Source organism: Vespula pensylvanica, chromosome 25 (assembly GCF_014466175.1).
Source record: "Vespula pensylvanica isolate Volc-1 chromosome 25, ASM1446617v1, whole genome shotgun sequence".
NCBI classification, from domain to species: Eukaryota; Metazoa; Arthropoda; class Insecta; order Hymenoptera; family Vespidae; genus Vespula; species Vespula pensylvanica.
The window spans coordinates 704671-715994 of NC_057709.1; positions in this window are offsets into that span (position 1 = coordinate 704671).

Genomic DNA, 11324 nt, shown 5'->3' on the forward strand with positions numbered 1-11324 from the left:
TTGGATCCAAAAATGTTACTAAGCGGTTGGATTCAATAATGTTACTGAGCGGTTTGATCCAAAAAGTTACTTAAAGGTTGTGTCCAAAAAATTACTAAAAAATATAATTCACAAAGTTATTGAACAAATAGACCCAAAAAATTACTAATGTTAGATATGAAAAGTTGTTGAACAGGTAAGCTCAAGAAGTTATTAAACAGGTTGATTTGAAAGATTATTAGACCTTTAAAAAAGTGAATTATTATCAAAGAAAAAGAAAATGGAGAAAGTGAATTTTTTTCATCGAATAATAATCGACGACCTTTCTCCTTGTTCTGTTTCGAACGAATTGTTTCTAATAATGATGAGTAATCATTAGAAAATTCTAACGAATGAATATAAGAATGTAGTTGGTCAGTCGATAAAGTAGAGAGTCACTTTCTTTTTCACTTTTAAATCGATGAAAATTGTATATATATATATATATATATATATATATATATATATATATATATATATATGTATATATGTATATATGTATGTATGCGTGTAGTATAAAAGATTTCGCGAGCAATAATATTTTTCAAGGCATAAACCATAAGCATCAGCTCTCTTTCTCTCTCTATCTATCTCTATCTCGAATGTAACCATAAAAGGAAAACACGAATGGTGAACCGTCTAAGGAAAAAGAAAAAAAAAGAATAAGAAGAAAAGAAAAGAAAAAAAAGGGAATAATAATCAGTAGCTACGTTACTGGAAATCTCTTGGTGATTGCTTAGAAACTAGTAAAACTATAATCGTTAAATCTAAATCGTTAGGAAAACTTAGATGCATTTGTAGAGTTTCTAATTCTTATTTTCATGATCAAAATTTCCATACATACATATATATGTATATGTGGAATTGTATATGAAAATACATATATATATATATATATAAGATAATTTTATAAATAAATAATTAATACAAATAAATTATGAAAATAAATTACATTTATATAAATTTATGTCATTAATATTGTTTAACTTTTTACTCTCTATATCTAATTTTAATAATAATAATAATATTGAAAATTGAATATATTAAATTTTTTTATTTTATATATATATATATATATATATATATATATATATATATATTCAGGGTCATTTTCATTCTTGATTTCTCAATAGGAAATGAGGTATAATTAACAAATAAATGATAATAGTTCGCGGAAGCATCGTGTAACATAAATACGTATATTCTCTTTAGAGGAAATAGGAGACACAATACGACAAATGGTAATCGTTTAATAGATAAGATAATTTATCAGTACGGTTGCATTCTTTTCTATTTTTATCTTTATATTATATATACACACATATATATATATTTTTTTTTCGACGTAATCATTTTATTTGTCATTTGTAAAAAAAAAAATTAGCTTCAATATTGATTTTATTTCTAACCTCAATCTATGAATTCAAAATGGCGATTAATTAAAAAATAAAAAAGAATTCATCGAGTCGACGATCGATTGATTCGAATAATTAAAAAAAAAATTCTAATTATTATTTTTATTGATATATATATATATAATGTTTTATTTTAATTCATAATTATAAAGAAATTTGTATGGAAAAAAAAAAAGGTAAATGATTTTCCAAAAAATTGTCCGTATATAGTTTTGATTATTTGATCGTATAGAAACTTTTCAGTAAAAATCGATATTTACAATCTTCTGCGGATCGAATGTTCATTCTTGATGATTCGTTAAGGAGGAAAAATAATAACGTGAATACTATCGTGTTACATTCTGGTGTAATTCTTGTTCCAAGAATAAAGTAGACGAAGCAGTGCAGTAACCAAAAAAAAAAAAAAAAGAAGAAAATGAATACAAATAATACGATAATATTTATCTTAATATATTAATAAAAAAAATTATATACATAAATATATATATATATTATTTATTTATTTGTTTGTAAAATCAAATTGATTCTAAACGATCAATTAAATCAAAAAAGAAAAAAAGAAAAGAAAAAAGAGAGTGTAAAAAATATACAATATGTACACATACATACACACACATTCACACATATTAAAATCCCAGAAAAGAAAGTACGTGCAATTAAACAATTAAGAATTGTAAAAAGAATCGTAAAATTAAAAGAAGAAAAAAAGAAGGCCACATCTCGTCCACCGAAAAAAAAAGAAATAAAAAATCGAAGCAAAGCAAATAATAGAGATGATCTAATAAGGAGATGAAAGTAAACAAATTTAATATAAGACTAAAGAAGAAAAGATAAAAAAAAGAATAGAAAAGAAAAGAAAAGAAAAGAAAAGAAAATCAATAATGATGATAATAATAATATTAATAATAATAAGAAGAATAATAATACCTTTTCCAGAAAAATAAAAGAAAAAAAAAATAAAACGCACAAACACGTGCACACTGAAGAAATCCTTTTCAAGATCCTCCATCCTTCTTATCCTTCGATCTTTATGCGAATCTCTTCGTAAAAAAAGAAAAAAAAATAGTAATGATGATGATGATGATGATGATGATGATGATGATGATGATGATGATGATGATGATGATGATGATGATGATGATGATGATGATGATGATGATAAAAATAAATCGAATGATCAAGAATGAACCATAAACAAAAGGGAAAGAAAAATTAATAATAAAAACGATTAAACGATGGATTATGATCAAAAAAAAGAAAAGAAAAGAACGAAAATAATAATTAATGATAATAGTAATAATTTAAAAAAAAAAATTAATTGACGAAGAACGATTCTAAGAAAAAGGAAAAAAAAAAGAAAGAAAAGAAAGTTCTTACAAGATTAAAAAATCTAATCTCTAAATTACTCCACGATTAATTTGTCGAGATTAATAATAATAAAAAAAAAAAGAAAAAAAACAAATAATAATAATAATAATAATAATAAATCAATTAAAAGGAAAAAGAAATTTACTACATTTATTAATAAGAAAGAAAGAAAAAAATTGTAAGAAAAGAAAAATCCAAATGAAAAAGAGAAAAGTGAGCTCGATCGATAACGTAGATTTTCGTACCACGAAGTATAATAAATAGAAAAAAAAAAAGAAAAGAAAACGGAAAAAATGAATGAATGAATGAATGAATGAATGAATGAATGAATGAATATTAAAAAACAAAAAAAAAGAAAACGAACGAACGAACGAACGAACGAACGAACGAACGAACGAACAAAAAGAAAAATAAGCTCGATCGATAAGGTAGACTTTCGTTCGACGAAGTTATAAATAAATAAAAAAAGGGGGGGGGTGGAAACGAAAAATGAACGAATGAATAGTATTAAAAAAAAAAAAAGTCAAAGACCACAATAAAAACAACAATAACGACAAAAACAATAACGATAACAATAATAATAATAATAATAATAATAATAATAATAATAATAATAATAATAATAATAATAATAATAATAAAATGAGAGAATGAATGCAATTGATCGAACCGTTCACTGTCGCGAATGGAAAGCAACTGAGAGTAAAGAAAGAAACGACGTTTAGCTTTTCGCTTACGTTAGTTAACCGATTCCCATGATCGTCTTTGGTTTCAAAGTCTCTTGAGGAGCAGAAAGTGAGACAAAGAGAATGAGAAGAAGGAGGAGGTGAAGAAGGAGGTGAAGAAGAAGGTGGAGGAGGAGGAGGAAGAGGAGGAGGAGGAGGAGGAGGACGAGGACGACGAGAACAACATTCGAGAAGAGTCGTTTCGTTTCGCGAGTTCTCGAGCATAGTCAGCATCGTGTCGATAAGGAGCAAGACTCCGGTATATTCCTTATCTAGTGTCTAGTGTATATGTGTATGTGCACGTATATCGTGTGTGTTAGAAAAAGAGATGGAAAAACGATCCCGCAACTCGATATTTATGTCCGCATCACGTACTGAACGACGTGTGTTTATTTCGAGTGACGATAGGACGATGAAGGAGTGGGAGAGAGATAGAGAGATATAGAGTATGTTTTATATGTATATATGTGTGTGTATGTGTGTGTGTGTGAAAGAGAAAGAGAGAGAGAGAGAGAGAGAGTGTGAAGAGGGAAAAAAAATGTGTATGTGTCAGCAATTAAGAACGAGAACATTTAGAAATGATATGTGTATGTGTGTGTGTGTGTGTGGGTGGGTGGGTGTATGTGAGAATATGTATGTGTGTTTGTATATGTATGTACGTATTTATATCTCTATCATGAAAGTTTTTATTAATTTGGAATATAATTATATGGAATGTAATATTTGTAAGAATATTTGTAATAACGTTTGTATCGTGCAAGGGAATTTTATTTATTTGTATGTTCTTGGATTCTGTATAACGATTTATGTAAAGATTTGTTTTGTAAAAAAAAAAAGAAAAGAAAAGAAAAAAGAAATTGTTTTCTAGGATTCATAAGGGTTTTTCTATTTTTCTAATTTTCGTAAAGAATATCAATGAAAATTGTGCGTTTCTATGGCGAGAATGTTTGTCTAGTGTTTCTAGGGATTTTTTTCTTTTCTTTTTCTTTTTTTTTTTTTAAAGTAGTAATTATATCAGTAGCAATCATAGGTCATTAGATAGCGTCATTAGAAATAAATTTGAAGTATAATTGACGGTATTTAATAAATCGTTAGGAAAATGAATATCTATGGGGGGTTGAAAGTAGAGTGGGTAATTGTTATCGTTTTTCATGGGAAATGACGAAATTTGAAATTCCAAAAATTTAAATCGACGATCGAAAGTTTCGACGAACTGAGGCTTAAGACTTTATAGTTAGTTAGTTTCGTGGGATTTGATTTTGGAACTTGCGAATTTGTGTTTGTAGTTGCTATCGAGTTTCTTCTGTGTTATCTACGGTTTAATTAATGTTTTAGTATTAGAATTGGATTAGAACGGTTTAGGCTGGATCATTATTGGATTATAATTTGGGTTAAACACGGTTGAATTTTGATCGTTTGGATTATGATACGTTTATGATCAGATAATTAATGGATCCGTTCGAACTTAGAACTGAACAATGAGATTTAGAATAGGTATTAGAATTGTTACTGAGATTATTATTTCGTTTATGTTCGTATTAGAATAGGATACATGGCACCGGGATTATGGATTAGATTTATTATAGTTTGATTAAACGTTTGGATTATGATTGAGATCGTCCAAGTTAAAATATAATTTAGAAAGAATTTACAACGAAATTGATCCTTGTACGGACTTCTATTGTATCCGAGATTTTATTTCAATCAGATTCTAATCATTTCTAATGTATCTAATGATTTATCGACGATATCGTGTAGTTCGATAAATTGAATCGAGTTTTACCTTCTCTTTTATTTTCTTTCTTTAAACGATCCTGTATAATACTGGGACAATAATTAATTCGAAATTGATTAATAAACGGTGAAGATTAAAATTGAAAAGAAAGAAAAGAAAATAACAAAATCAATATTGAAGAAAAATAATGAAATTAGAACTCAACAAAAATTACAAAATCAAGATTTTTCAAATACAAAATTGAAATTCCAAGATGATAATAATAATAATAATAATAACAATAGAATTAACATTTAAGAAGAAAAAAAAGTAAGATTACAATTACAAAAGAAATTAGCAAAATTAATATCTCAAAAACGGAAAGTTAAGGAGAAGGAAAAATAACAAAATTAACGTTTCAAAAATAGGATATAGAATTCGATTGAAATTCCAAAAAAAAAAAAACAAACAAAAAAAAACAAAAATAATAATAACGATAATAAAATTAAAATTAAAAAAGAAAAAGAACATATGTACGTACATAATAATAATAATAAAATAATAAACAAATTGTTCGGAACAATAATTTGTCATAATTAATACCTGTTAACAGCTGATGCGTACAACTCAAAAACTAGTTTAACTTAACTCGTTGGTACTATTTTCACTCGATCGAATTTTCTATCTCAACGTGTGTTCCGTTTTTAGCAAACGCATAGTTACGAGAGTGTGTGTGAGAGAGAGAGAGAGAGAAATAGAGGGAGATAGAAACAGATAGAGAGAGAGAGAGAGAGAGAGAGAGAGACAAGAGAGATAGAGAATAAGAGAAGTGAAGGGGTGAGGGGTGGTAGAGGTCATAAGAAAAATTTCACCGTTACCGTTCCACGTGTTTATTTTAGTTTCTTCTTTCCGATCGACGAACAAACATCTTCTCGACTGTTCTCTAATACTATACTATGTACTCACTCTTGTTAGAATAAACCGAATAAACGACTGTGGCTAACGGCATCTAAGCTGACACTATGAAACTCTACTCTACTCCGCATTGATTCTAATCTAATTTATATTCTATATGTCCCTGACGATTAGTCTTAGTGTTTAATTTAAATTCTTCAAATATTTTTTCAACCTATTCTTTTTCTTTCTTCTTCTTTTTCTTTTTCTTTTTTTTTTTTTTTTTTGTATTATTATCACATAAAGAAGAATTATTATTTTCATTTTGCAATAAAAGTGAAATTAATTTAGAACGGATTGATGATTTCGATTTTTATTTAAGAAAAAAAAAAATAAATAAATAAATAAAATGGTGTCGGTCTACGTGGGAATGTTAATTAAAAATTATTACGGTCTGATTAACGTCAACAAAAATATTTTTTTTTTTTTTTTAATTAATCCCGCGGCTTATAAATCGTGTAGGAATTTAAAAAAAAAAAAAGAAAGAAAGAAAGAAAGAAAAGAAAAATAAGAAGTAGAAAGAAAAGAAAAATATTCACTCTCGTTAACCGAGAAACTAACACACGCGTCTCTGTATTTGAACTGTAGATATTGTTCGTCAGATAATTAACGACAGTGTTCCTTGTTTGCATTCCGTGCATGCACAACTGCAAATACAAGAGAGCCGGCCGAGATGTCGTACGGTAAATATTAATTCACATACGTAAGTACATGGATTTATGTAATATGTAAACTGTATATTATGATTTGACTAATTAAAGTATACTAATCATCCTAACTTACATATTTCAATTTCATTCTAGATATGCATCGTTAAACAAATATTTTCTTATCGACTTTATCTTTATATTCCAATGTAAATCACTCGTATGTATATATACATATATACATATATATATATATATATATATATATATATATATAATATATGTAAATGATAAAATATAAATATAAATAATATATATAATTAAATATAATGAAATAAAATCATTAAATATAAATAATATTATATATATATATATATACATATATAAATTTTTTTAACAACACTAACAAATTTTCTTATTTCTTATCTATTCGTTTCGATACATATTATATGTACATACATACATATATATATATATATGTGTGTGTGTGTGTATATGTATATATATATATAGAAATTTTTTCAACACCACTGACACACTCTCTTATTTCTTATCTATTCGTTTCGATATGTATTGCTTTCACCCTCTTTATTATTCCCTTTCGTCTATATCTTGCCGGTCGAATAAACACAGCCCACGAAAGTGGCTAATAAACATCGAGCAACGCGGAATAAATTGATTCGCTCTGTTGATTTTGGTATATCGGAATGAAAAGGACATTGGCGACAACGATTTCCTTATACGACTAGATCAAATTATACTTATTAATATAATACACATACAGTGCTCGATCTCTCCGATTAATTTATTCTATTTCAAAAATTTCATCCTATTTTTTAATTGATCGAAATTAATATTATGTTACGTTATGTTTAACAAAATTATCGAGTTATTAGATTATTTTTATAATCGAATTTACTCCTTCTGTTTAATCAATGATTTGGATGATCTTAAAAAAGAATTTTCTTTTAATTACGATCGAATTAAAGGGCAAAAAATTCAATCACGATTCAACAACAATAACGACAACAAGTGTCGACGATTCAACGTAAATGCAGTTGATTTTTATCATTCGCAGTTTCAAGGACAACCTCAAAATTTTATCACGATTCAATCGTAATCTTCAACACGATTTAATAAAAATTCAAATTAAAAAAAAAAAAAAAAAAAAAAAAAAGAAGCAAATAAGAACGAACGTCACGAACGTCCATTCATAAACTTAATCGCAAAATCTCAATCGATAACATGATTTAACAAACGATTCGATGAAAACTTGAGATGTAATACTCGACGAGAAATATTTAAAAAAAGATGTAAAAAAAAAAAAAAAGAAAAATCAATTGATAAATCCAGCTAATCAATCATCATCGGAGCATATCAGTTACTATTCCATCTCGACGAGAATGTTAATCACGTTTTATAAATCACCGATTAAAAAAAAAAAGAGAGAGAGAGAGAGAGAAAGAAAAAAAAATTGCCAAGACACGAGCATCGTTATTAAAACTAAATGAAATTATTCCAATAATAAATTGACAAGTAAATTACTCAATTGAAATTTTTCCATCTTTGAAAGAAATAAAGAAAAAAAAAAAAAAAAAAACGTGCTAACTTATCAACGATTGTAAAATAGCTTAACAATCGTTTCTTAATTCTATTCTTCCATTCCGATCATTCGGGAACGCTTAATTAATTTCCACAGTTAGCCACGGTTAACACCAACAAGTAATAACACCAACATACATAAATCAAGTCTTCGAAGAGTGTAACCGGCGTTTTCTCCAAGTTCTCGAACCGAATAGATAAAAGGAAGAAAACACAACAACACGAGAATCGATGGGGTGGGGTGTTGTTGGGGTGGGAGGTTAGGGGTCTAGGGGGGAGTTAAGAAGCCTGAAGGAGTTAGGGGAGCCTGAGGGGTGTTAAGGGGAACCTAGTTGCGCAATATCGATAAATCATTACCGATAAGCCGCGTGCTAATACTGTCTTTTATTATTGTTGTTATACATACTGGTATATACACACTGTGGAGCACAGTTAACAGCTGTGTTAACAGTCGTACATATTTCTCTACATTCGTTTCTCGAGAAAGCTACCGTTTAGAATCTAGATATCTGTCGATGATACTTCAAAGATCTTCGATGATCCTCGATTTCAGGGCCGTATTAATCGATCGAGATCGAGATCGCTCTGGGATTTTTTTCATCCTTCAACAAAATTTCAAATTATACTTCTTTTTGATATCTTTGATTATTTTTTGTGCAATTTTGCGATTTGACGGCTACGTACGATCGCGACGTTAAAAGAAATAAAAAAAAAAAAGAGAGAAAGAAAGAAAGAAAAGAGAAAAGTAAGAGTAGGGATTTTTAAAAAAGAAAAAAAAATTACTTTCTATATATCTGATTTAAACGCCGCACGTACAGTCACGATTTCATATCTACGAGATAATTACAAGACGCCATGGCACGTTATGCCTCCTTGTAAAGGCGTGATGCATCGTTCTTGGATGCACATCGATGCATAGGTCGTTGCATTTCTCTCTCTCTCTCTCTCTCTCTCTCTCTCTCTCTCTCTCTCTCTCTCTCTCTCTCTCACACTTACTCGTAAAAAAAAAAAAAGAATATAAAATAAATAAAATTTCGATACATAATTATCGATTTTCCATTAACCCACAAATTTCAAACTTTGATATCACAAACATACCTATAAACACACACACACATACACATATAATTATCTCGATATATTAACGTCGAAGAAAACCAATAGCAATCTACTTTCTTCTACATTGAACAAAAAAAAAGAGCAAGAGAGAGAGACAGTGAGAGAGAGAGAGAGAGAGAGAGAGAGTAATAAAAAGTAATAAAATTGGTGAGGGAGAAGGAAAACTAATACAAACTGGTATCTCTATGCATATGTGTATGTATGTGTATTTGTGAGATAGAAAATGTAAGATAGAAAAAGTATGAAAATAGGTGAGGGATGAGTAAAGGAAGTCGAGGATGGTGTTTAACCGATCTGCAAGACGTCGCCGCCAAGGAAAATTTACTACTAGCGTAGAACCAATTGGCAATTGCATCGTCTGATAGCATAATGACGGAATGGATGAACGAAATAAACGCGTGTAAGTTTGTTACACGTGTACGGTATATATATATATATATATATATATATATATATACATATATATATACTATATATACTCCATGCATTTCGTTCCAACAAAATGGATGGACTGTATCTAACAGCGAGATGCATTTATTTCAACTCTTTTAAGAATGATTTAATGATTTAATAGAGTTAAACGTCGGTAGTATAACCTAAGTTACGGCAAATGAAATTTTATGATGCACCAATCGTTCTTGAGATTTTCTTTTTTGTTTTTTCTTTTTTTCTTTTCTATGTATCCTGATCGAACGATAAAATGAAAAAAAAAAAAAAACAGAAATTTGAAAAGAATCAAGCGATATAAAATTTTCTAATCGTGCGATTAGAATTCGTGACGAAGGAATAAGAATTTGGGATCACTCGAGAAAGATTTGATTAGACTGATCGATAATTTTTGTTTTTGTGATACGTAATCTTGTGTTTCTAATTTTGAAGATTGATTTGAATTTGCTGTTATAAAAGTGTTGGAAAAACGTTCGTTTCAAGTAATATTAATATTTTTTTATATTTTTAATATATTGTTTTTTATTGAAAATATTATACTCAGTATAATTAAAGATTTGTGATTAAACGCCTAAATCGATATTGTCGATTACCCTAATCGAAAGATTGCTTTATAAACAATTAAAATTCTTACGACTCGAATCTAATGAAATCAGATTAATTTTATGTCCGAAACGATTATTAATGAAATGATAATGAATATGTCACACCGTACTGTAAATTCAACTTCAATTTTAAATTAATCTGAATTTGTTATACCTAACCATAAAATCACTTGCATTTGCTATGTAAAAGAGAAAGAGACAAGATTATATCCGAAACAATTATTATAAATTCTGTATTGTGAATTCAACTTCAATTTTGAATGAATCTGAATTTGTTAAGGCTAATCATAAAATCATTTGCATTCGCTACGTAAAAGAGAAATAGACATGATTATATCCAAAATAATTATTACCCAATTATTAACAAAATGAATCCGTATTGTGAATTCAACTTCAATTTTGAACGAACCTGAATTTGTTAAGGCTAATCATAGAACCACTTGCATTTGCTACGTACAAGAAAAAAAAACAAAATTTTGTTCGAAACAATTATGAAAAATGATAACGAATACGTATTATTAACAAAAAATTACCAACGAAATGATAACAAATTCGTATTACAAATTCGACTTCAATTTTGAATGAACCTGAATTTATTAAGCCTAACCATACGATCACTTGCATTTGCTACGTAAAAGAGAAATAGACATGATTATATCCAAAACAATTATTACCCAATTATTAACAAAATGAATCCGTATTGTGAATTC